Source organism: Parus major, unplaced genomic scaffold (genome assembly GCF_001522545.3).
Source record: "Parus major isolate Abel unplaced genomic scaffold, Parus_major1.1 Scaffold381, whole genome shotgun sequence".
Lineage (NCBI taxonomy): Eukaryota > Metazoa > Chordata > Aves > Passeriformes > Paridae > Parus > Parus major.
In genome coordinates, this window is record NW_015379301.1 from 50,193 (window position 1) to 75,945 (window position 25,753).

Here is a 25,753-nt window from a genome sequence, read left to right on the forward strand (position 1 = left end):
ACTGGAACAAAGCATGCATAGCATCTTCAGAAATATCGAGTCCCATGCGTGGCAAGGCGTTCTGCCACGCAGAGAAGACAAGGTGATCATCAGTTGAATTTCGGTTCCCCATCATGAAAACCGTCTATCTTGACAGCCCGTGAATGCAATTATGCAAACGCAGTGGCTTAACCTGGGACTTTAAGCTCTAGCTTCTTCAAGATAAGCCATTCCAGGCCCGCTCACATGCAGGGCCCTGCTAGCCCATGGTCTGAAAGACCAGCTCCCTCCAGGAGAGCGCAGGAGATATTTTTTTACCCCTCTGTGGAGGAAGCAGGTGGCACGTCGTCCATCGGCTGTACCGAATGTCGGGGGTCACCAGATGTCACTCTATTGGGAACGATGAGAAGAACGACACAGACTCTCTTGGGAGTCGAACAGGAGAATTTCTCTCCGGTTTATTACCTCAGATCTTTTTTATAGACCGATACGTGAAAGTACAGTAAGTAAAACTCTTATTGGTTAGTAAACTAACGCATCACCATCATTGGTCAGTGGGGTACACCACCCCTCAACCTTCTCTTGCAAGAAAACAAGATACTGACAAACAGCACCTGCAAGGTTGTCTCCTATCTCTGAGGATTGTTTTAAATCCTCCTTATGATTTCCCAGGCCACTTTCTCAGGCGAGACTGAGAAATTTATGTGGCCTCCTTTTCCACAAGCACTGTGCTCCTTGCTTCATAGTTACCATCAATACTTGGATATTGATGGAATTATGACATTTGCCTCTGTTTCTTCTCCTAAATGTCTTGCCTGCATTCATATGCAAATACACACACTATTCAGATCTTCCATCTTGGAATTAAAGACAGATTTGCAAGGTTCAGACAAGCAGCATCCAGCTCTGAAGTCCTTTACCAAAAGTTTAGTTGAGTAAGATACTGCAGGAAATATGTGTTTTTTCTGCCAAGGAATGGAGTTCTCAGAGCTGTGTGGCCCAAATGCCCTGACCTCACCCAGCTTGCTGTTTCCAGCCGCTTGGGAAACTCATTCTGCAAGAAGCACACCTTTCCAATATGATTTTGTTCAGCTTATTTCCACAAAGCATCTAGTTCTGCTTTTGAATATGGTTTAGATACATTTTCTTATGCCCTATTATAAAAGCATGAATTCTTCCCTGTCCCAGTGATAATACAGCCAGATTCCCCATCATGGGTTAGCTACATGAATGTGCGTTTGAGAACAAAAACATCTTCACAAACCCAAGTGTCAAAATTCCACCAAAACCACACGTGAAGTTGTATTATTTTTTCTGAGTATGTTGTAATAACATTAGGGTTTTTTAAGTTCTAACTGTTGGTGACTTATTCATAGTGTTTTTTTCTTTACTCCAGAAGTGAGGCACTGAGACACTGCTCTGGGTGCTACAGCTGAATTTCCAAGCCTTTTTCCACAAACAGACCCATCACACTTTGGCAGGTCAGATCTGAAGGCTATTAATGGTCTTACCAGATATTTGAATTTTAGATATCCACAAACAAGAAAGAAAGCAGATGGTATAAAGTCATTTCAAGTCACACATGGTGCTCTATAACCATGAGTGACACAGAGTATCACACCATTTCCTTACATTGAGCTACAGAAGCCACTTCAGTAATAAAAAAAGCAGTATTTAAAGGGTAGAACAGGAGTGAGTCATTCCCAATTTTAACACTTAGAAACCTAGGAAATGGGAGAAGAGTAGCAGACACAACCAATGAACATTCAAACTGCCTGAGCACAAGATTTTGGCAGCAAGTCAGTACAATTCTTAAAGCTTCACCTTATGTTCATCCCTTTTGGGGAAACAGAAGCTCCAATCAAACTTCTTTCCCCTGTCTTCTACAAGACTTTGTCCCTGGAAACTTTACCCCAGTACGTTACAGACACAGTACTGTGGGGCACTTAGAAGGTGAAAAAGTAATATAGAAATAAAGCTCAAAAAAATGTATTTATTTCCTTGGTACCTGCATTTTCTATTGACAACACTAAGGACACAAAATTCTCAGTGCATCTTTTCCAGTTTCCCTGTAAAATTGTCACCTCCTGATAAAAGTAGAACTACTGCACTTTTCTCCCTATATGCTGACCACAGATAGCTTTAAATAGCTTGGGATTGATTACTGGATCAAATAACCCAAAAAAGCTAAGGCTGTGAGTACAGCCCTTAGTAACACGCAAGGCTGAGTAACATACAGCTTGCCTCAGTCTGGAAGGAAAGGCAGATGAGGATTAACAAAGGATTTGGGTGACAGCACAAGCAATTCTGTAGGAAGTTCTGTAACATAGGCCTATTATTTTTTGGATTGTAAGGGCATCTTCTGGAGGACATCTGATTGTTTTCCAAAGCCCTTTTTTTTTCATTCTTAGAAAATTATGTAATTGTAGTCAAATACCACAGACAACATTTCACTTTTACAATACAACAAAGCAAAACTGATGTATTTTGATCTGACCACAAAGTCACAAGTCTCAAAGTAGAAAATTTATATAGTGGGATTTCTCTTCTGATTGTGTTATTCTACCTATGTTACAGATACAATGTTTTAGTCATTCAGTGACATTAGCAATAAATTTGCTGATACGGATCCCTGTGTTTATGTTGTTAATATAGGACTGAGATTCAGCAATTTTATATTGAAGACATTTGCACTTGTTTCACTGCTAAATGCCAGTGGATTTATATGTCTCTTATCTAAGTAGATGTCTGACTATTAGGTCAAGAAACAGATTTTTTTGTGGAACTTTAATTCATTCACCCATTAAAGTACCTTTTTCTTCTTTTGAAAACCTTGAAAAAAGTCTCCAAATGTAAATGTGTGTAAGCATCTTCTCAGTGATACAGTGAACATCTCATGGCTAAAACTAGTTGTAATATGGGTGCAAAACTCCAGGAGAGAAATTATATCAGGTGGCATGTGTTGAATCCAGCTACAACCAGAGACATGGGTATCCCTGGGTGTACCAAGCAAAGAGCAGCAGAGACATGCAGCAGGGTAGAAAAGCTTTTCAGAGATTATGGGAATGGCAGTTCATCCTCAGCTTTCAGCAAATTTTTGTAGAGACACTCCATGAAAATAGGTTTGGTGGTTTGAGGACAGTCAAGTACAGGGATGGGAGGAGAAGGCTTTGAGGGCTTTGGGATGAGGCAGAGCATTTCTCATTGTGCCAAGAGAGGGGTGAGCCACCAGCCCTGCCAGGTGGCCTGGGGTGGCAGACGAGGAAGGACAGGGAGAAGAGATTAGTAGGCTCAAGCCTATCTGGAACCCCTGCAGCTGGACCAGGATGCAGTTTTCATCTGTGATTAGGGATGGTTTTCCCCCATGATGGCACATGGCAGACCAGGAGCTGGGATGCCATGCAGGAAAACTAATGGTTAACAGCAGAATGAGTGGGAACATACCTGGGGTTGTTTCATATTTCATCAGTCAGGACTTGCTCTTGCAGACAGAAACCTCAAGCTCCAAAGCCTTTTCCTTTCAAAGAGCCACAAACTTCCTCCTGTTGAAAATAAAACAACCTGAATGAACCACATGCAGAGAGTTTCCTCTTCTTCTAAGATTGCCTATGTAGTGGATTTGCCATGGCTAACTGGCAGTCACCCACCCAGCCACCTGCTCCCTCCCTCTCCTAAACAGGAGAGAAAACAAGGAAAATTTTGTAGGTGGAGACTGAGACAGGAAGAGCACTTACCAATCCCTGTCATGGGCAAAACTAACTCAAGTTGTGGAAAATTAATTCAATTTATTGCAAATTAGAATAGAGTTGGATGGTGAGAAACACAAACAAAAATTAACACCCACCTCCTGCTTCTTCTCTGGTGCAGCACCACACCTTCCTTCCTGATTCCTCTCACCACTGAGTAGTACAGGGAGCAGAGGAATGCAGGTAACAGTCCCTAACAGCCCCACTCTGCCATTCCTTCCTCCCCTCACCTTTCTTTACCCCACCATGGCCCTGGTACCTGGAGTCCATCACCATGCATCTTGGCTCCATCATGTTAATGGATCATTGGAAGGCACAGGTCTAACCTGTTTGCTGCAGCTGTTCCTTCTTCTGTCTGCTATTTCACCAAAGGATGCAGTGAATTACCTTTAAATTCAAGACTTCCCTTTTTAGTGGAATTCAAAAACTGCATTACTCTGCATTTATACTATCACTAACAATAAGCTGATGTGATTTTCCTTCCCTTTTCAAAGGCAAAGCTGCTCATCTAAAAATAGTTCCTGCCCTTTAGCCCAAGTTTTATGTGTTTTTTATATTACTACTTCAGGCTTTTAGCCTCAGTACTGATATTCCAGTAATTAGATACAAACTGACATGCAAATTTCCAGTAGCAGGCTCCCCTCAGTTATCTCATTTATAGCATGATAAAAATTTTTCTTCCATAAAAGTCAAAGGCAGTGATGGAAAAACAGCTTGCAAAGCACTGAGTAGTTGCTGACAGCAATGCAGTGCTCTGGCTGTGTAGGCCATGATGCCTGTTGTCACTCACTGTTCCACACCCAGATGTCCATCAGTATTGTCAAAATGCAGCCTGGGGGCTCCTCACTCACGGAATTCTTTCCCTGCCTTGTGCTACCCTGCATCCCATCTCCAAAGTGCCAATGCAAAAACCAGTCTTCTTTCTTATGTCACTGATGAATTTTTTCTGGTTCATAAACCCTCAAATCTCTAGAGTCCTGCACCACAGCAAGGTTTTATGTCTCCAGGGCTCTGTCCCACAATGCCATCACAGCTTCCACCCTGCCAAAGCTGAGATCATTCACAATTTTGATACTCACAACAGATATCCCTGTGCTGAACCCCCTGCGCTTTGGACTGCCACAGGAGTTAAGAAGAGAGAGTACTTCATCACCCAAAGTGTTGGAAATGAATCAGCTGGGATAGCTCATACCTTGGACCAGGTTCCTGACATGGAGAGAATAAACCTGAGGCCCTGGGAGGAGGAATACTGAAAGGATGGAAATTAAGATGCTACCAGGATCATTCCATAATAGGTCTGCATTTGCAATTGGACTCCTGCCCTCAGGTACCCCTATATATTAAGTTCACCACACCTCTTGGTCTTTGGAAGCAGCCCCTCGGACAATGTGGTCTGAGTGGACATTAAAATCTATCTTTGGGTGAATCTATCATTATCTCATCTCACCGGAGCTTATCTGGCTCTATCACTTCGGCCTGCCACAGGAGTGGGTCACACCCCAGCAGCAGGATGACCCAAGGTGCGACTAGAGCACTTGCTCTACGGCTTTTTGTCTGTCAGTCTGTGCTCTGAGGAGACAAGGACGAGAGGGAGGTCTTTTGCATGGGATAATAGAGGATTTATTGCTCTGGGGAATACTGGGGGCAAAAGACAGAAAATGTGAACATGCAACAGTTGAAATAGAGAGGCGGTTCAAAGGGAGGGTACAAAGCATCAGCTAATCAGAGATATCCTGGGGAGGGTAAAAGGCAGGGTTCACAAAATCATCATCCAATGAGGGAGATGGGGGGGGAAAATTGGGTCACATGGACTAATCAAGCATCAAAGTTTAGGGCATTTCCAAAGTGGAATTCCAAGCATGCAGTGGGTTTAAGACAGATTGACAGGAGACTTAGGGTAGATTGACAACATGGGGTAGCAGGGTCTCATTTGGACCAAACCATTAACTTAGGTAATAACAGAACATACCATTAACAAGAAACACACTGCAACATATCATCATACCTGTCTTGATATCAACCCAGCTGAACTGGATGAGAGGTCTCAGAACCCCTCTGTGACACCAAAGCACAAGCTCTTACAACCCTATTAATTCTCTGAGATGCATGGCATATTATGCAATGACCATGGAAAAAACCAAAGCTGTCTATGTTAGATGAGTGAACACAAAACACCTTTAGTGACAACAGATGTCCACATTCTATTTTATTCTTTCCGCCTGATGTTGTTAAATATACCTTTTAAAGAGTGACATTCATTTTTGTTGTCCAAAAGGTGACAATACCCTCCAGGTTGGTACATGTTTGCTGAAAACTGGGCCACAGTACATTGCTAGTAGGAATAATTTTATATTATTTTATATTAGCCCATTGATTTTAACAAGAGTGAAAGTTCCACATAGACTGTGTATCTGTCCTCACGTGGAAATAGGGTGTTAACTCCAGGAAGCTGGGCTGGCAATGAATTAGCTCTTCCTTCTCGTGAGAGTTGACAGGATGTGTAAGTGAGAATAAGAAATTCTGGAGATGTGACCACCCAAATGCTTAAAAAGGACTCATTTTCCTTTCAGGTCACATTTACAACTGGTTTGTGTGGCTGCTATAGCAATTACCATACACAACAGCCAAGCCCTGGGACAGGGGCAGAGATACTGCAGAGTTCAGCAAAAGGAGCCTTGGAAGAATGCTGGACTGTGGTAGAGACACCCCATGACTTCTGCAAAGATAGCTCTGTTTGTGATGTTTGGGGGTTTTCCTATCACATAAACACACACATTACTTGTCACTTGTGAGGTTTTATTTGTTAATTTTCCAAACTCTTTTGAGATTCTGATGTTTGATCAGCACCATTTTGATTGTTGATACTGAGCAATGAAACTGGAAATAAAAAAGTCTCCAAGTGTGCAGTAGGAAGATGAAGTATTACCCTCTGAGTGAGCTTGGTGCGACTAATAACACGGTCAGCAATCTGATGCTCTCCAAAACTAGCACTGTATACTGAAAACAGCCCTTCGGTATGGATAACTTTCAGAAAGGACTCTAACAACATCTTTTCAACCTGTTTTCCATCTCTGCAGATATTTCATTGCACTGTTAACTTCAATATCATCTTCTTTTTAATAGCAAGGCTTTGCAATGTAATAGCCCCAGTACTCTAGCAGGGCCTAAAAACACCCTCCTGGTAGCAGAAACAAAGTTTGAGAGCTGTTCCTCAAACAATTCCTTCAGAGGAGGGAACTCTTAAGTATATACATATATATCTTTGATATAGAAATTTCTTTAGGTCTGAAAATTATGATGTTGGTTGCCAGCAGAGGGGACTTTCTTTGCCCATATCAAATTAAAAGTCTAAATATCAGTTGAAAGGTGAGAGGGGTGAGATGTTCTTTTGTTTTGATCTTTTTAAATCAAAGCGAATTGGACCTCAAAAACTCCATGAGTTTGCACATGCTGATTAAAATGGACCCAACTCTAACATACGTGCTAGGCAGTGGGCATTGTTTTAGGAAGAAAAAAGGAACAACAGCAGAGCACTGACATGTACTCCATTTATTTTAAATAACTTGTGACTGAATTCCAGTGGCATAAAGGGCATGAGGCCTCCCAAAAAAACTGGGATCTGGATTTGCCCAGCCATGCAGTGCTGAGCAGCCATTGTTGCATGCAGCAAGAGGTGATACTGCTGGTCAGTGGCTGTAACAGCCCAAACACAGCTCTGATGCTACTTTACATGGACTTAACCAGCTCCTAATAGACTGTCTCATGGTTTGTCCTATCAGCTATATATATATATATATATATATCATATTACTTTACTTTCACCATCAGCTGATTGATCTGTAGTCTAAGCACATGCAAAAATACCAGCCAGACCAGCACTGGTACTACAGTTAATGCTCTACATCCTAACTATTGTTTATATTATGTCCAGTTCCGTCCAGCCCCACACTCCCCCTCACTAGACTGCCATTAGCCTTCAGACAAATTGTGATCCCTCTGCTCCTCCCCTAACCACTCACTCAGGTGTCCTGATACCTTGGCTGAATGCTGATGGTAATACCAGATTTGTCAGACCTCTCTTGGAATTCCTTCAGCAGGCATCCCTGCAATTGCCAATGAGATCCCCAGCAAGGACTCTTCCATATAACAACTAAATTTTGGAACCAGGAGTTTCTGTAGGAGGATGAATAAACTTCCTAAATAAATGAGAACAAGGTGCTTCCCATTGGCTTCCTGTACAAAGGGCTTTTTTACCCTCCAGACCAGCTGTTTTTTATCTTCCCTGCTACAACACTGTACAGGGATTTGAACACTTTTCTGTGTGAAGCAGTGGAGCAAACACCTATCAGAGGAGGCCAGGGGAGCCATTCAATAGACACTGTACCCAATGAGATGAAGTCAACATTAACAGTCCTCAAACTGTTCCAGGCTGTTACAGATCAGTTTGGTACTGGGAGCACTTGTCTCGGAACTGTTTTGACTTACTGTGATAGTAACAGTAGCAACCTTGGTAAACGTCAGCTCCTTCACACAAAACCCAATAATGGATACGTATTCAGGCTGAGGAATGGTAAACCTTGTCAGCAGAAACAATTTAAACAAGGCTGGAAAAGAAAGTAATACATTCAGGAAGTCAGTGTCAGAGTTTCCATACCTGTAGGACTCATTGCTCATAGCATTAAGTGTACTTCCTGTCATTCAAGGCCTAAACACAACCCCAGGAGAAGCTGATGGGTTTCACCTGAGTGAGAGCAGTCCCATGTCTACACATCAAAGCAGCATGGTTAGTTAGGGCTCACACCTGGCACCTGCACCCATAGCCAGTTTATACAAGTGCTTGATCATCCCTTTGGGATCCCAGCTCTGCATTACCACCGGTCTATTGCCAAGATGCATCTAGTTTCCCAGTGAAACTCTGTTCCTCAAAATACTCATCACTTATCTGTGAAAATCTCATCTGCAAGCCAGGACTGGGACTGCACTGACCAGTTTATTGCATGGCATAGCTGGATCATTCCACACAGACAGGCTGCACATGCACTTCAACAACAAATGGGAAATTAGGTGGTAAACCTGGGAGACAAAGAGGGAACTGTGGGGAGGGAAGCAGAAAGTCATCTGGGCTTAAAGCACATGCCACATCTCTGCTGCTTTTCTTTTCTTTTCTATAGAATCCTTATTTTTTGTGCAGATGAGCAAGCCTGGGTGGATGTGCCTCTTCTCCCAGACCAGTGTCCAGAATGTGCTTAAAATAAAGGTCCCAGACTTGTGTACAGAATGGGCTTAAAATAAAAGATAGCAGTTCACATCTAGATTTTTTCATGGCCTCCACCAAAGGCACTTGGTTATTTTTCTTTGTTATACAAATTGGCTACTCAGCACATGCACAGCAACTTTTCTACTGAAGAGCCAGCCTGTTTCTCTGGCCAAGTAAAACCAGTCATAAGCAAATCAGTCAAAACTTGGCTGTCATGGGAGGCTCAGGATGAGGCTATGCCTGCAACATTCCTCCCTACCTTGGGTCCAATTAATACATGGTAGGAAGGTTAAGAGAGGAAGAGTATGGGGTTTTTCTTTCCCACACAAGGAGCTCAGAGTTCGCTGATCAATCAGGAAAACCAATCCAGCCTCTATCCCAACCATGTACAATTTTCAGGACAACCACTAGGATCAGTGCTCACCCCAAAAGCAAAGGGCTTGAGCCCTTGATGCTGTAAACATGCACTTTGGAAAGTTCTTCCCATATACATACCCCAAAACTTCTTTACTCCAAATTCTTTCTGGTATTTGCTAGCTTGCATATCACCCAGGCTGATGTTTGTCTTCCAGACACGAGTGTCTTGTGGTTCACTCCCTGTGATGTCTTCATTAGTCCACGGCAAGAGCAGCTCCAGCAGTGGAAATGTCTGTTATCATAAAAGAAGACATTCTCATTAAAAAATAAAATAAATCCATATTCCCCAACTTCTTCTGGTGTTTTATTCCCTTTCAGCTGTGCTGGTGAGCCTGAATATTTCCAATTACCAAGAAGTTTGAGCAACTCTAACAAACTCAATAATTTGGTAGTAAACATGAGCAACTCTGTTTAAAAGAACTGGTCCAGATTTCAGCAGTTTTAGTGAATCTCACAGGATCCATAAACACATTTTAAATATAAGCTAGAAGCTAGTATTCTAGCATCTTCCTGTCCTATTTATGCCCTTATCTTTATTTAGTTGATTGATTTTTAGCTTCTCTCAGCTATCCTTTCTTCGTCTTTTGTACTGTTCATCTCAAGCAAAGAGTAAGAGCATGTGTTAAATACAATCTGGCATACCAGAAATAAAAAAATTCCATATATCAAAATTCCCTCCCCTCCATTTGCTTGTGGGCATGATTTCTGAACCTGAGAGAATTTCAAGCCCAAGGGAAAGGCTTTGGGAACTGTTTTTCTCAAGGACTATTTGTGTAAATAAGTTATTACTTTCCCAAAACAAGACACAGATGTTCTGACAGTGTTTTCTCTCTTGTCCCACCAATGGGATGAGGGAGGTGTTGTTCCTTTTACCAATCAGGGTGACCTGATAGGAACAGCTTATGTAAGGGTTGACAAAACCCTGAAAAAAAAGGCTTCTTCACCTCACGAAAGTTGGTTGCTCTGTGTGATTTTCTTGGAACCCTCACTATACTTTGTGTCCTCTAGCAATATTTGCTCTCATACCTTCACCTACCTATATATACACCCACCTATAATAGCATAACAGTAGATACTTACAGTCTACAGTGCTGGGCTTCAACCAGAATTTAATCTGAGAGTTCTCTATTAATGTGGATGGAATAAAGTAAGGTTTTGTCACATCCTGTTCCACATTACAGCAGGAATAATCAGCCATTGCCACGGAAGATTTCAAAAAAAAAGGACTCAAATGAATGGAAATTGCTAAGATAAAGAGCCAGTATATAAATCATATTCTTCTGATTGACGTTATGCATTTCTATTTTCCAGGAATCAAAAGAGCATACTTTGTGTATATTCACAAATCACAGTCATATTCTGAAATATTTAATTTACATGCAAATTAGAATCAGGGCCCTTCTGGTTACAGATATTCCCTTTCAGTCATAAACTGTCCTTTAAGTCTATGTAAAAGGATAATATAATGGCAACAATATTATTACTGTAGAAGTTTAGTTTTGAAAAGCTATAGAGATTTGATTCAGTGAACAGGAATCATGACACGGAAGAGGAAAAAAACATTACAACAAGAAAAATATGGATCTCCAGAGCATCAGATTTGAAACTGTTTCATTTTAGAATAAACAGAACCAGAAAAAGATTTTTTGGAATCATGCTACTTCCTGCTCTGTGAATCATCCAGCTGATGAGGCTTGTGTATCACCCTCATTCTTCCAGGGAAAATGTTGCCATGTTTCTCTATTTGGACTTCTAATCTCTTATGTAAGCCTGATATATTATAATGATGCATTGCTAAAAATTACTTCATAGAAGTGGCAGATAAGGAAGAAACAGTTTGGCAACACAGGGCATTGTTATCCAAAGCCTGATGAAGTGAAAGGAAGAACTCCATAATGCACTTAAACTGTAACAGCTCTGTCAGCTATAAGCCTTGCAAAACAACTCCCCAGTGAATGATTTTAAAGCAAGTTTCACCAAAGCACTTGTCTATACAAGAGCTACATCTCATGTGAACAGAGGTATAATATTTAGTTTAAATTATCAGTTCAAAAAATAAAAAATTTATTTGAGTGAAAACTGCATGTCCTGAAACCAAATCAAAATAGAAAGATGCATTTTCTAATGCTTCATGTTAAAAGGACAAGTAGGAGCTACTGAAAAAGAAAATAAATATATTCTTATTGCTTGTCTCTGGCTGAAGAGGTCTAAATAAAATAGCTGTAAAGATATCTTAAATGCAGTCTAATAAAAAGAGGCATGTTTTCATGCTTGAGCCCTTTCCATTGAAACAAAGGGCATTTGATGTTGTGTTCAAGCCTCTTCATCTGTGATAGGCTAAAATCTTATTACTAGCCTCTATTTCACAGAGCAGAAAAATCCATTCTTTTAGTTCCCTTCTTGCAGTTTTCCTACATGTAGCAATAAAACATTACAGCATCATTACTTTGTCCACGGATGTGAGTACAATAGCAATATTAGCTCAGTGCCAACATGCAGAGAGCCCACAGTGTTTTCATTATACTGTAAGAATATAATAAGAAACAGTTCAAGAAGTGCATGAAGATATCACAGCAATGTCATTAAGTGACTTTTGCATGCTGATGGGAAAACAACGTGAATGCTGTTTGTGGAGAGATTTTTATTACAAGATATTCATGTTGGAAAACTAGCTTACCAATGATGTTGATGTTGCATGGTCACTGAATTTTCACTCCTACACAGTCACTAAGTATAGGCCTCATTTCTACCCTCCATGGTGGTGTACAGCTTTCACTGAAGTGTGAGATGCTGCAAAGCTGATCTCAATCAAGTATCTACAATTAGATCCTCGTTCCAGTGTCAATCTGAAGCAGACATTTTACCACACAGCTGGAGGAGGAAACCTTACCCTTGAGGTGATGGATAAAGATACTGTAAATTAAACTGGCAGCACAAGGGAGTCACAGCTCCCAAGACAGGCTTATCACACTATTCAACTAAGGTTTGGGGACAGAAAATTTAAAAAAATAGTTAAAACTCATCTTCTTGGGCTTCAGGCAGGGAACTGACAAGGAAAATGCTCCACTAGAAAACTCCAAATAGGTAAAAGACACAGCTTCTCTGGTAGATGAGGCTCCCAAACACAGCCAGGTCATACTTTGCTGATGCCACATATGGCCCTGTTAGATGAGGAGCTGCAGAAACACCTGTGTGCCGGGAAAAGCATGGCTGAGCAGCTGGTCCCTGGTCCCCAAGTGTCCTCCTGCACCTAAAGGGGCTGCTAAGCTGTAATCTTGTAATTTCTTTTGGCTTGAAAAAATTTACATGTGTGCAAAATTTACATGTGTGATAAATTTACCTGCACAGAGAAGTCCTTACAAACAAGGATAAAAGAGGTGTGGAAGGAATCCAACCAGTTGATATATATATATATATCCAATCAGAATACAGGCAAGTCATTCTCCCAAAAACTCTGTGATGGCCATAAAGGACCTTTCATGCTTGCTAGACAGATGGTCTCTGTATTCTCTGCCCTGTGTGCTCTAACATATTTTCTCTCAATACCCTCAAGTATACCTTAAGACAGTGTTGCAAATGTCCTTAACTAGTTTAAACCTTCAACAACTTCACTTAATTGTGCTTAATTGGGAAAAAAAAAAAAAAATCCATTTTTCAGTCATTCCATGGAAAGAAATTCCATCTGTTATTCTGGTTATTCCCTTCATAATTCTTTTTTACCAGCTTACTTTTTTTTTTTTTTTAAATTTTTTTTTTTTTTTTTTTTTAGTGAGATAACCAAACCTTGACCCTGTGCTCCAAACAAATCTAAAAAGGACTTCATATAAATGTATTTGCTGCTGCTTATGCAGCAGACTGAGGAATTAAATGTTACCTGGTTTGATTTCCTTGACAATGAAAAGATTTGACTTTTATGATTTTGAGGTACCCCCATGCCTGCAAATATTATTTGTATACTTATGTTCATTCAGAACCTTAACTTTGAATGCAGGGGATTTCTGTGAATAACTGTGAGTATTTTCCACTCCAGTTTGTTTGCAGCATGTAGGCTTCCATGTAAAAAGATAGTTATACTATTGACAGCAATACCTGCAATGCCAGGGTTGAACCTCAGTTCTGTTCCTTTCCACATACACAGTAAGTTATGATTATAGACTTTTTTCCCTCTTCCTCAAACAATATACAGCAATGGAATAGCAAGCTCCTCTGCAATCCTCTGTATAAGACAGAAAACAAGTTTACTTCTAAAATAATTTAGGGCTCTGCTTTAAAATCCTTTCTGAGGCCAGCATGATCATGGCATCTCATCTTATCTGAAAGAGGAAGAATTTTGATTGAAATTAGTTACTCCCATTAAAAACATTCATAATGCAGAATGACAAAATTTTAGCACACATTTCAGAGGGTGATTACATACAAACTCAATTATACAGGGAGGCTCATGCCTCCTGGGAATAAATAATCTTTTATTGTCTCAATTTCTCTTAATTCTTCAGGAAAATGGGGATTTTCTTCACTGAAATGTTCCCATACAGGTTATCTTCATATGAGTATCAGTTCTTCTTGTCATCATTTCCTTTCCTCAAAAATTTCATAGCTCACTGGTCTGACCCTTCCTTTAGTCTTTCCATTTTTATTTTTTTTTCAATTAGAAGAGAATTACTCCACTACTAGTGATTTATTAGGATTTTATCTACAGCTAATTATGACTGATTTCAGTAACATGTTTTTCAAGCTCACACAAATTATTGATCAGCAATATTCAAAACAAATTCTTTACACCCCTTGCCTCAGATTCACACACTACATTAACTCATTAATGATTCCTACAGAAGATGAATAATAATATGATAAATCATTTCAACTGCTGCAAAATTTGCACATGAGCTCCTAACCTTGTTCTGCCTGATATGATGCAGGGTATGTACCACACAAACACAGGTCACAGTACTAATTAATCTATTGTGTTCACTACAGAACAAGACAATAAATAGCCTAATCAGGCAAAAGGCTCCTGTGCCCACTTTGAGATAGTAAACATTTCATAATGTAGACAGTAACACAACTGGCTTGCCACTTGGTTATGCCTCCAAGCAGGCAAGGAAAAGGAATAATATAATCTGCGTGCATGTTCTACATAAATTCATGTATGTAGAGCACCTAAATGTCTCTCAAAACCAATCCTCTCTACCTATTGCATTTTTTTAAATGGGATGTGATGATGGCAGAGAGACTAAACTGCTGGATTGTACCACCTTCCTAATTACTAGAGCATTGAATTTGGTAGACACAAACCTCATTCCTCACTGATAACTTGATTGCATGTGTTGGGCCTGTTGCTATATGACCAATGTTATTGACAAGTGACTGACAGTAAAAATAACTTTTTTGAAAATCAGCTCCAAGTATAAAAATATTAGTTATTAAAATAATATAAGGCTATGATTGCTATTTATAAAAAAAAGGTTGATTGGAAAAAATTCCTTTTCTACATTTAACCAGAATACCCCAGGCTCTTGGAAATGCTTCAATATCTTCATAAACTCTAAGCCAACCTGAGAGTACAAATATATGTTTGACACACAGAGGAATCCAGGCCTATACATTTTACTGAGCTGGCCTGTTGCATCAGGACCTGTTGCACAATCAGTGGAGCAAAGAAACACGGTCACCAGGAAGCTTAAGATCAAATACGCAAATATGACAACAGCTTTTCACAGCTTCACAGAGAGCACTCCTGAAGCAAGGGGCAGAGTAAGTAAAGCACAGAATGCAACAGATCAGCCTTCTGGCTTTAACACCATGCAACCTAAAATTGCTTTTCCTCCAGGAATCCCTGAGCATATTGGCAGTCGCAAACAAATCTGATAAGATACAGAGGTGTCAGAAGATTTTAAGTTCCTACAAATTTCTGAACAATAGCTGTGGGATAAAAACAACCCCTCAGTTTGCAAACTTCTGGTAAGTGGAAAAGAAAATTTCCACATATGGAAGGACTGAACAATCAGTTCAGGTATTACATGCCTCTACTAGGCAGTACACATGCTGCCATCCATCCAGCACAGCCACATGTCAAACCCACCACCAACACTTCACTCCTCTTCTACAGGTGTCAGCTGGACACATGGGAGGCAACTCAGGACAGAATGGGAACATGTCACTCTATTAGGAACGGTGAGAAGAAGGACACAGACTCTCTTGTGGAGTCGATCAGGAGAATATCTCTCGGTTTATTACCTCAGATCAGTGTTTTTTATAGACCGATACATGAAAAGTACAGAAAAGAAACTCTTATTGGTTAGTAAACTAACACATCTTATTGGTTAGTAAACTAACACCATCATTGGTCAGTGGGGTACACCACCCCTCGACTTTCTCTTGCAATAAAACAAGGAACAGACAAACAGCACCTGCAAGGCTGTTTTCTGTCTCTGAGGATTGTTTTAATTCCTCCCCATGATTTCCCAGGCCACTTTCTCTGGCAAGACTGAGAAAGCTATGCGGCCTGCAATTTCCACAGGCACCGTGCTCTCTGTTTCAGAGTTAGCATCCACAGGAACACCTGGAGAATTATAGGAGGCAAGAGCAGCAAACTTATGAACATCAGGTCTTGCTTATCTTGTTTTTACTGCAAAACTGGAACTCCCAAAAGATATGTGCATTTTCATGTTACTCTGTGTAAATGTTAATAGCATCATTCACATGATAAACATAATTAGTCTGACTATAAAAACCAATAACACAACAAACCCTGAAGTTTGAACTTGGCAAACCACTTGCTTGTAGTTATCAGGGCTGAGGCTCTTCTTCAGGAATTACCTTCCAGGTACAAAGCTGTTACCTGTCATTTGTACAGATGAAAGGAAGATAAAATATTATATAACAGCAGAAACCATTTTAGCTTTAGCTGGTAATGAAAGTTGTTATTACCTGTCATAAATGAACGTATGAATAAAAATTCGTAGAGGTCTAAATTAATATATTTGTAGCTATAAAGATATAAAAAATAAAACACAGTGTGGCCAACAAAATCCTTCCCCAGATCTAGTCACGAATTCCCATTCAGGAGATAACAATTCTAGCCGGCACCCAGATAACGATTCTAGCCGGCGCCCATCAACCGAAGAGAATAAGCAGGACACGGGCCATCAGGCTGACAAAAGAACGAGCTCGGACGAGATACTCATCACTGGACCTGAAACACCCCGCCTTGCAGGCCACTGTTGGGGAAGCAATCAGACTGGACAAAGGAATGAGCTCGGATGAGATACTCAACACCGGACCTGAAACACCCCGGCTTGCAGGCCACTGTTGGGGAAGCAATCAGACTGGACAAAGGGAAAAGCCCAGCCGAGATATGCACCGGCCCCAACCCGGATCCAACCACTCCATCCAGATGGCCCAAACCAAAATGAAATCAAGAAACACTCAGAACGTCTTTACATATGAGGAGGTTCTGCCTGGACATCTATTGACTCTATTCTCCAACGCCAGGAAATCCATTCATCCAACAATGATGATTGGTGAATGGTGCCTGCTTGGAATTTGGCCTCAGGACACAAAAGCCTTATAAAAACCCAGGCCAGAGAACACTCGAGCGTGGATTTGGGAACACCTATACCTTTGGGTATAGACCCTTGTCCACCCAGCGCTGCGCTGCCTATTTTATTGTGTTTTTTCCTCGTTGTTTGTTTTATAATAAATTGCTTTTTTATTTAACCCAAATTTGCCTTTGCATTTATAACATTACCTAACAGCTGTTTAGTAGCCTGCATTTAATGAAGTTGTAGCTACAGTTCCATGAGAACAGGAAGAAAAGATCCTAAACCTTTGAAACACCAAACCACTACTGCAGGTCTGCCAGTTCAGGGTTGTTTTTTGTTTTTTCTATGTGTGCTTGAAATTCACTTTAAAGACAAAGTTTCCTTCCTGAGGATGGCTAAATCCAGATGACCTTGACTGTTTGGTTTTGAGGTCAGAGCTTAACCAAAGCAGCCACCAGGGAAATTCAAGAGGTACCAGCAGTGCCACCACATCCCAGAGGCATTGGGTACCTTTCCCTGATGCCTCAATGATACAGCCAAGACACTGTCACAGTGATCAGATGGCTCTGCCCCATCTGATAGCTCCTTACAGAACTTCCTACCGGTTCCTACAGATATGTCAGCTACTCAAGATCCACATCGAAATTAACCTTAGGTCACAGCTCTGAGTGCTCCCAGGCATGGGGAAAGCAAAAGCGAAAGTGCAAAAGTAGTGCCAAGTCTTTTACCTTAGGAAGCACCAGGTATAGGCATTCCCTATGTCTTGGAAAGACCTGATCCAGTTCTCAGCTCCCATGCTGGAGACCCTTGAGCTTCACCTTCTTCCTCAACAATTTTAATTTAATGAAGCACAAAACACATCGGGTGAGAATGGACCTTAAAGCTCATCCTGTTCCACTGTTGTAGTTGATAGCCTGAAATGTATTTTTTCTTATCTTTTAGTTGTGATTTCTACCCCCCAGCTTTTCTTTCCCCTAACTGTTTACCTGGTGTCAAGTTACCATGGTTACCGAAGTTTCTCTCCTTGGCCCCACGGCGAGAGGCCGGATAGAGTAAAGAGAAGACCCTGCTGGCATTTCCAGCTGCTTGAAGTTTCTTTAGCCCAGGAAAACACGGGGTTGAGAGAAGAGAGACCCTTCTTTCTAACACGGAAGTTTGTAACTCTATTTTCCTGTCCCAGAATGCCTCTGAGCTATGGAAGCTGAGAGGGCATTCTTACCTTGCCTTCCCTTTCTTTCCCCACTGTGTTGCCAGGAAACCAAGCCCCCCCTCTCTCCCCCTCTGCCCCTCTGTGAAGAATACTCCTATAGCTTTGTGGGCATTTGAAGAAGTTGGTGTCTGTTATCTTTTATCTTGGTGTGTGTAACCTTGATTCGTAGAAAGTTTGTAAGATGTACTAACTGAGAAAATAATTGGCTCTTTCTCTGATGTTCCCTCCCTCCGAGAAACACTGTTAAAAGAGACCCCCCAGACCCCAAATCCTCTGTCTCTCGTCCTTTAGATTCCCTTTCACAGAAATAAACTGTGGAGTGAAAACCAGAGAGAGAGTCCCCCCCTGATTTCTTTACTCACTCTATAGACTTGGATTCTTGAAGAAAATCAGTGAACCCCACAAACATATGCTGGCTTGAAACTCGAGTGAAGAGAAACCTCATCACTGAGCTAGCCGGGCCACACTCGAGAAGACCGAGTCATTCCACCACCTGTCATGTGAAAGGACACCTACTATCCCAGGTTGCTCCAAGCCCTGTCCAAGCTGGCCTTAGACACTTCCAGGGATCCACTTCCTGGGAGCCATAGCTTCTCTGGCAACCTCTGCCAGGGCCTCATGGCCGTCACAAGGAAGAATTTCTTCCCAATATTATATGTAACTCTGCCCTCTGGCAGTGGGAAGCCATTCCCTGTGTCCTGTCCCCCCATCACTTGTCCCAACTTCCTCTCCAGCTTCCTGGAGCCCCTTTAGGCCCTGGAAGGGGCTTTGAGGTCTCCCTGGAGCCTTCTCTTCTCCAGGTGAACACCCCCAGCTCTCCCAGCCTGACTCCAGACCAGAGAGGCTTCAGCCCTTGGAGCATCTCCATGGCCTTCTCTGGACTTACTCCAACAGCTCCACATCCTTCCTGTTTCAGCACCCCAGAGCTGGATGCAAAACTCCAGTGAGGCCTCCACAGTAGAGATGAAGAACTGTTGCATTGTGTTAAGATACATGGTACATTCCTGGGGGCTTTCCTCCTGATCTATAGCATGTTTAGTTCTTTCCCCGCCCCCCCCCCCCCCCCTTCCTTGTTATTTTCTCTTACTGGCTGTAACATGTATCCCTACCCCCTCCTCTCTCTCTTCAAAAGCCAGTGCAGGACATGATTCTTCCTCTTTTCCTCTTTCCCTGCCCTGGACATCTGCTGATTAAAGCTGGGCTCTGTCCCACCAGAAAAGAGCCTAGTTTTTACCCCTAGTCCTTGCTATATATTTAACTCCCCACTCCTCTGGGCTGTGGTTGGGCGGACCGCAGCCTCAGGGGAGCAGGGGGATTATAAAAATAGCAGATGGTGCCCAAGCGTGGGGCCCTTTTGAGCCCCCCATGAATGGCTGGGAAAACCATGCATGGGTTTTCGCAAGCCTGGGCCAGCCAACTACTTGAACATCTGAACGCTGTTTTTGCACAGTCTAAAATCTCACAAGGAGAGGCTGGCAGCTTTCTGAAGCCCTAAGAAAGTTGATCTTGGGACAAAGGGATCTTCTTGCACCGCCAAAAGCACCAGGGGACACAAGGAATGGTGAGCGGCAGCACGTGCACGTGGGGGAGCGAGGCCAGGGCTGGACTGGAGTGGCCCAAGACTGCGCAGGCATGCAGCAGGGCTGGGACCAGCTGGAGTGGCGGAGCGTGCCCAGAGTGGCAGCTGGACAGCCCTGCACAATGAGCAGTGGCGCAGCAACACCGGCAGGCCCCCATGCAAACGTGCAAGCAGCAGTGGCGTGGCTGGGGCAGCTCCAAATGCACGGCTCTGCACAGCAGCAATCTGCTCAGGGTGGTCTGTGCGGGCAGCGGTGGCAGCAGTGGCAGCAAGCACTGCAGGACCCAGTGGCCACAGTCTGGGAGCTGCAGGTTGCCTGGCATGACCGTGGCCACCACGGGACAAACCTGGCTCGGTGCTGGGGAAGAGCAGGCCCTGCCCGCTTCACGTGCAGCTGATGGCTGATTAAAGGGACCGTGAGTTCCTAGCAGGCAGTTAAGCCTGCCACTGTTAGCTGTCCTCTTTTTCGTGGTGAAAGAAGAAAAATGAATTGTGCTACCAAGTTTTTAACATCAAAAATGGGATCACAGCTTTCAGCACCCCACAAAGATCTTGAATTCAAACTCCAGGATCTTTTAAGCACTACAAATGTTAAGATTTCTAGAAGTAGGATGAAACACTTTGTCTCATGACTGTCTCATCGCCTACCACAGCTTGATCTGCCAGATGTAAATTCTGTCCCTAAACGGGACAGAATCAGAAACCTTTTTACCCTTAAAGTAGAGCAGGGAGAAAAGTCTGCTTCAAAATATCTCGATGTAAATTCTGTCCCTAAACGGGACAGAATCAGAAACCTTTTTACCCTTAAAGTAGAGCAGGGAGAAAAGTCTGCTTCAAAATATCTCCCATTGTTCCTCTTAATTTGGAAAGAAACGGTTAACAGGGAAGAGGAGGTGAAGAGACACCCACTGCAGTTTCCAGCAGTTTCCATCAGTTTCCCCTAACACTTTCTCCAAACCCTCTGCTCCTGAGCTGAAAAAGATACATGGAACAGCCCAAGAAATGCACGAAATGCAGCCTGACAATGCCATTCCTGGTTCCATGTGTCTTCTTCAGCCCCCATCTCTGATAGTCCTGCGCAGGCTAGCAGAGATCTTTCCCTGCACCCTCCTACCCCCGTTGTTAAAGGTAATGATCCCCGCTATCCCCACATGGCTGGAATCCAAGATGGTGCTGGCCATGTGCCAGCAGGCCACATGGTGGGACACCAATTGTACTCCCCTTCTCCCTCCCATAACCTCTTCTGCCCAAAACCCTTCCCCCACCCCCAACCCCTTCCTTCCCTGGGACATTCCTCCCCCCTCCACCATGCTTCCACCCTGCATGATGTCACCCTGCGACCCTGCCTCCAGATATTGCAATCCTGGTTCTCATGCCCCCTCCCCCTGTCCCCGCAGGGGGGTGGGGGTGGGAGAGATAGCTCTGCCCCCTGCTCCTGTGGTGGACATGAGGGAGGGGTGTCCTGTCCCTTCCCCCACCACGGGAGGGGGAAATGGGTCCTCCTCCAGCTCCCACGGGAGTGGGGCTGGGCCCCGGGGCTGGGCCCCTCCCCTGACCCGGTGGTGGGGTGGGTCCCCCTGGGCCCAGTGGGGATGGGGGTGTGTGGGGAAACCCAGGACATACAGGCCCTGGGGAGGATGAAAATATGCTCTCAGCTGCTCCTGTAATATACACTGGTAGAAAAAGAATTAATATACATTAAAAACCCATCTCTTAACAAAATATAAACTAAAGTTGCAAAGCCCAAAGAGAATTTGGTAGAGATAATGAAATAGTGAAAGGAATGGTAAGGGCTACATTAAAATCTCATGAGTTAGTTCCTGCTGATCTCAAAGACCTCTTTGGTGTCTCCTAACCCCCTCTGAGTTTGATCTTTGGGAAAGCTCATGGAAAAAGTTCTTAAAAAACCTCCTAGTGGAGTGTAAGTGAAGCACCCAGGATGCAAAAGATGCAGAGAATAATGAATTCACTTTGGAACATCTATAGGGGGAGGGAGTGTGGGCTAAACCTGAAGACCAAGAATGGGTACTAACAAAATCTATTTTAGATAAGATCTGTGGTGTAGCAGAAAAGGTTTTTAACCAATTAACAGCAGTTGAAACTCAAGTCAGCTATATTAATATTAAACAGTTTCCATCAGAAAGTTTTTTTAAGTCTGTTGGCCGACTTTGAGTGCAAATACAAAGGCAAGTGGAAGAACCAGTGGCACAGGCAGAGTTGATTAAGGAGATGTCTCAAAGAAATGCCAATGAGGCCTGCCACAGAGTGATCCTGGGACCGCCATTAATCCTCCACCCACTATAGCAGAGATGATAGAGGCAGATCTGTATGGTGCACAAGACAGAAGGGCGGGACTGACAAGCCCAAGGACTGTGGCAGCAACAACATCAGGAATAAAAAAGCCACAGATGTCATTGGAGCAGCTCCAGCATATCATCTGCTTCCAGTGCAAAAGGCCAGGACACTTCAACAGACTGGACTCAAGGCCAACACCAAAAGAAACACCAAAAAGAAGCAGTAGTCAACCAACAAAAATACTGGGACTAGAGTGCAGCCTCACCCAGTATGGATGCTAAATTCTGACAGTGCCTGTACATATTACAGGCCGTACAGCTTCTCAGGCTGGTCCTGAGAAAATAGTCTGGGAAAGACATAAGAAAGAATTAAAACAATCCTCAGGGACACAAAACAACCTTGCAGGTGTTGTTATGTGTTCCTTGTTTTCCTTGCAGGAGAAAGTCAGGGGGGTGGTGTACCCCACTGACCAATGATGGTAATGTAGCAGTTTACTAACCAATAAGAGTTTCCTTTCTGTACTTTCCACGTATCCGTCTATAAAGCAGGCCTGCTAGCAATAAACTAAAGGATCCTCTTGTTCTGACTCCCTGAGAGTCTGTGTCGTTCTTTTCAGCCGTTCCCAATCGGAACGACAACCCAGCACAAGTATATAAATGCAGTGGGCTCTAGAATGAGAAAAGCCTCTATTTTAATTGAAAAGGGAGAGAAAGGGAAGCAGGGTGTGGTACTGCAGAAAAATAATTGTGGGGAACGTGTGTCTAACAAAGTCTGGCAGCATCAAAAGAGATCCAGACTTGTAACTGCTGAAGCTTTTCTTTTCAGGTCTACTCATTGGACAGTCATTGGAGTGGACAATTCAGAAGACATGGTAGGACTGGATGGTAGGTGTTTTGTTATTGGGGACACAGCACACACACCCATGGAGATTGAGGTGGCTTCCAAGACATTTTAAGGAGACCAAACTGTAGAGAAACATTTTAACAGAGTAAAAGCATGATATTTTAGTAAAAGCCTGTCTGCACAAGCCAGCCTTTAATCCAGGTGACAATATTAAAGGCAGTGTCCTTGAAACTCTCCTGAAGCAGCGAGAATAAAGAAAAACAATAGCCTTGTGTAGTGGGGAAAGAATGTAAAACAATATGTATTAACTAATAGTAGCTTGCTAAGCCCGTGGACCCTGTTGGACCCTATGAAAGTGTGCTAAAGATAGAAATAAATGACGTTCGCCATACTTCTGTGAAGACTCGGCTGAATTGTCTGAGCTGTTTCTCAATACCTAACACATCTCACTCTCTTACCGCGTTATCCTCAGCCACCTTTCTATTTGACGAAGGGGCAAATCAAAGCCTGGGCGGTCCCTGTTCCAGCAGTGGTCCCAGTAGATGACAAAGCACTGGGAGTCTATTGGGCAGAAGTGGTTGGCAAGGATAAACCCGTAAAAGGATGCAACCTAACCCATGGATCAGATCATCTCCATGTGGAAGGGTTGATTGACACTGGGGCAGATGTGACTATCATACCCGAAAGGGTGTTGCCTTCACACTGGGACTTGCAACCCGTGGCTGGCAAGATACAAGGTGTGGGAGGGGTAAAATTGGCAAAAGTCTCTAAGAGCATTGTTCAGATTGAGGGCCTGAATGGAAGATTGGCTAGTGTCCATCTGTTTGTCACTGACTACAAGTGCCCCCTGTGGGGGAGAAACACCGTGTCCCAATGGGGAGTCAAACTAACCATTCCTGAGACCTCCAGAATTTTTAAAAGCAGTTGAGCATCCCACCCAAAAGTTAATGTGGCTGGAGGATAATTCAGTCTGGGTAAATCAGTGGCCACTCAGTAAAGAAAAACTCAGGGGCACTCGAAGAGCTTGTGGAGGAACAATTAGCCATAGGCCACATAGAAGAAACAACCAGCCCTTGTAATTCCCCAGTCTTCGTAATAAAAGAAGCCAGGGAAGGATAAGTGGTGCCTCCTTCATGATCTGAGGGAGATAAACTAAGTAATTGAGGACATGGGGTCACTCCAACCTGGGATGCCCGCTCTGACAATGCTCCCACAAAACTGGCAATTGGCTGTCCTAGACATCAAAGACTGTTTCTTCCAAATTCCCCTACACCCAGCAGATGCACCACGGTTTGCCTTCTCAGTCCCTACAGTCAACTGAGAGGCCCCAGTGAAATGGTACCACTGGAGAGTATTACCTCAGGGGATGAAATGCAGCCTTTCTATCTGCCAGTGATATACAGCTTCATTGCTGTCCCCTGTATGCACTGAAAAAAGAGATGCCATCATCTTGCACTATATGGATGATGTGCTAGTGTGCCGCCCCAATGACACTATACTGCAACACACACTTGACCTAGTGGTTAAAGTTTTAACCTCTGCTGGATTCCAACTGCAAGAGAACAAAGTTCAAAGGATGCCACCTTGGAAATACCTGGGTCTGGAGATCACCACGTGAACTGTTGTTCTGCAGAAATTGGAAATCATTAGTAATCCCAAAACCCTAGCAGATCTCTGTTCCATGTATGGGTCTTTGAACTGGGTCAGCCCTTGGCTAGGTCTCAGCAATAAGAACTTAGGCCCCCTGCTCAATTTGTTGAAAGGGGAGAGAGAGCTGCTTTTTCCCAGGGAACTGACCCCAAATGCAAAGACTGCAATCAAAAAAGCACAAAGGGCTTTGACAGAGAGACAGGCTCATCCTTATCGGCCTGAGCTGCCTTTCAAATTCATTTTCCTGGGGAAACTACCACACTTACATGGGTTGATATTCCAATGGGCCAAAAGGCAGAGAGATTCACTCTTAATCATAGAGTGGGTCTTCCTCTCCCACCAACGATCCAAAACCATCACCAAACCACAAGAGCTGATGGCTCAGCTGATCCAAAAGGCCAGGGTAAGGCTGCAGGAAACTGGCAGGTTTTGATTTCGTGTGTAGTCACTTCCCAGTCAGACTTTCTGAGAAGGGAAAGCACTCTCCTGAGAAACTGACCAAGGAAATGTTTGAGCACCTGCTGCAGAGCAATGCTTACCTCCAGTTAGCTCTGGACAGCCACAGTGGACAAATACCAGTCCACGCTATATCGCACAAATTGTTTCATGAGGAATTCCACCTCATTCCTCATGAGAAAAGCAGCTGTAGGCTGCTCAAAGCTCTTACAGTGTTCACTGATGCATCCAGAGCGTCCCACAAGTCGGTGATGACTTGGAGAGGTCCCCAGACTCAGCATTGGGAAGCTGATGTTGAGTTCATAGAGGGGTCACTCCAGGTAGCTGAACTGGCTGTGGCTGTGAGAGCCTTCGAGAAGTTTTCAGAGCCAATCAATTTGGTTACTGACTTGGCCTATGTAGCAAGGGTGGTGTCCAGAGCAAAGCAGGCAGTTCTCGAAGACATCGAGAAGGAGCATCTCTTTAGGTCGCTCTCCAACTAATTTATTTAGTTTCACCTAGAGAGCATCCTTTCTTTGTGATGCATGTGAGGTCACATACTGATTTGCCAGGAGTAATGGCAGAAGGGAACTGCAAAGCTGATTCCAGACGTCTTCCAGACGTATTCCAGCAGGCCAAGCTGAGCCACCAGCAATACCATCAGAATGTGCCAGGACTGATCTGTCAGTTCCAGCTGACACGAGGTCAGGCTAAGGCCATTGTGACCACCTGTCCCAATTGCCAGCTCCAGGCAGTGCCATCACTGGGTATTGGGGTTAACCCCCAAGGCCTTGGGAG

The 25,753-nt window shown here is 43.3% G+C and overlaps 1 long non-coding RNA gene across 1 annotated transcript in view; it reads right to left on the reverse strand.

Moving 5' to 3' along the window:
• Positions 1-7,845: 7,845 nt before the first annotated feature.
• Positions 7,846-25,753, reverse strand: part of LOC109022421 — a 28,602-nt gene continuing 10,694 nt past the window's right edge. Inside the window, exons 2-4 of the long non-coding RNA XR_004495693.1 lie at positions 16,150-16,240; positions 9,478-9,631; positions 7,846-8,329 (exon numbers count right to left, since the gene is read on the reverse strand). This is a non-coding gene — a long non-coding RNA (uncharacterized LOC109022421). The remainder of the gene's footprint in view (positions 8,330-9,477; positions 9,632-16,149; positions 16,241-25,753) is intronic.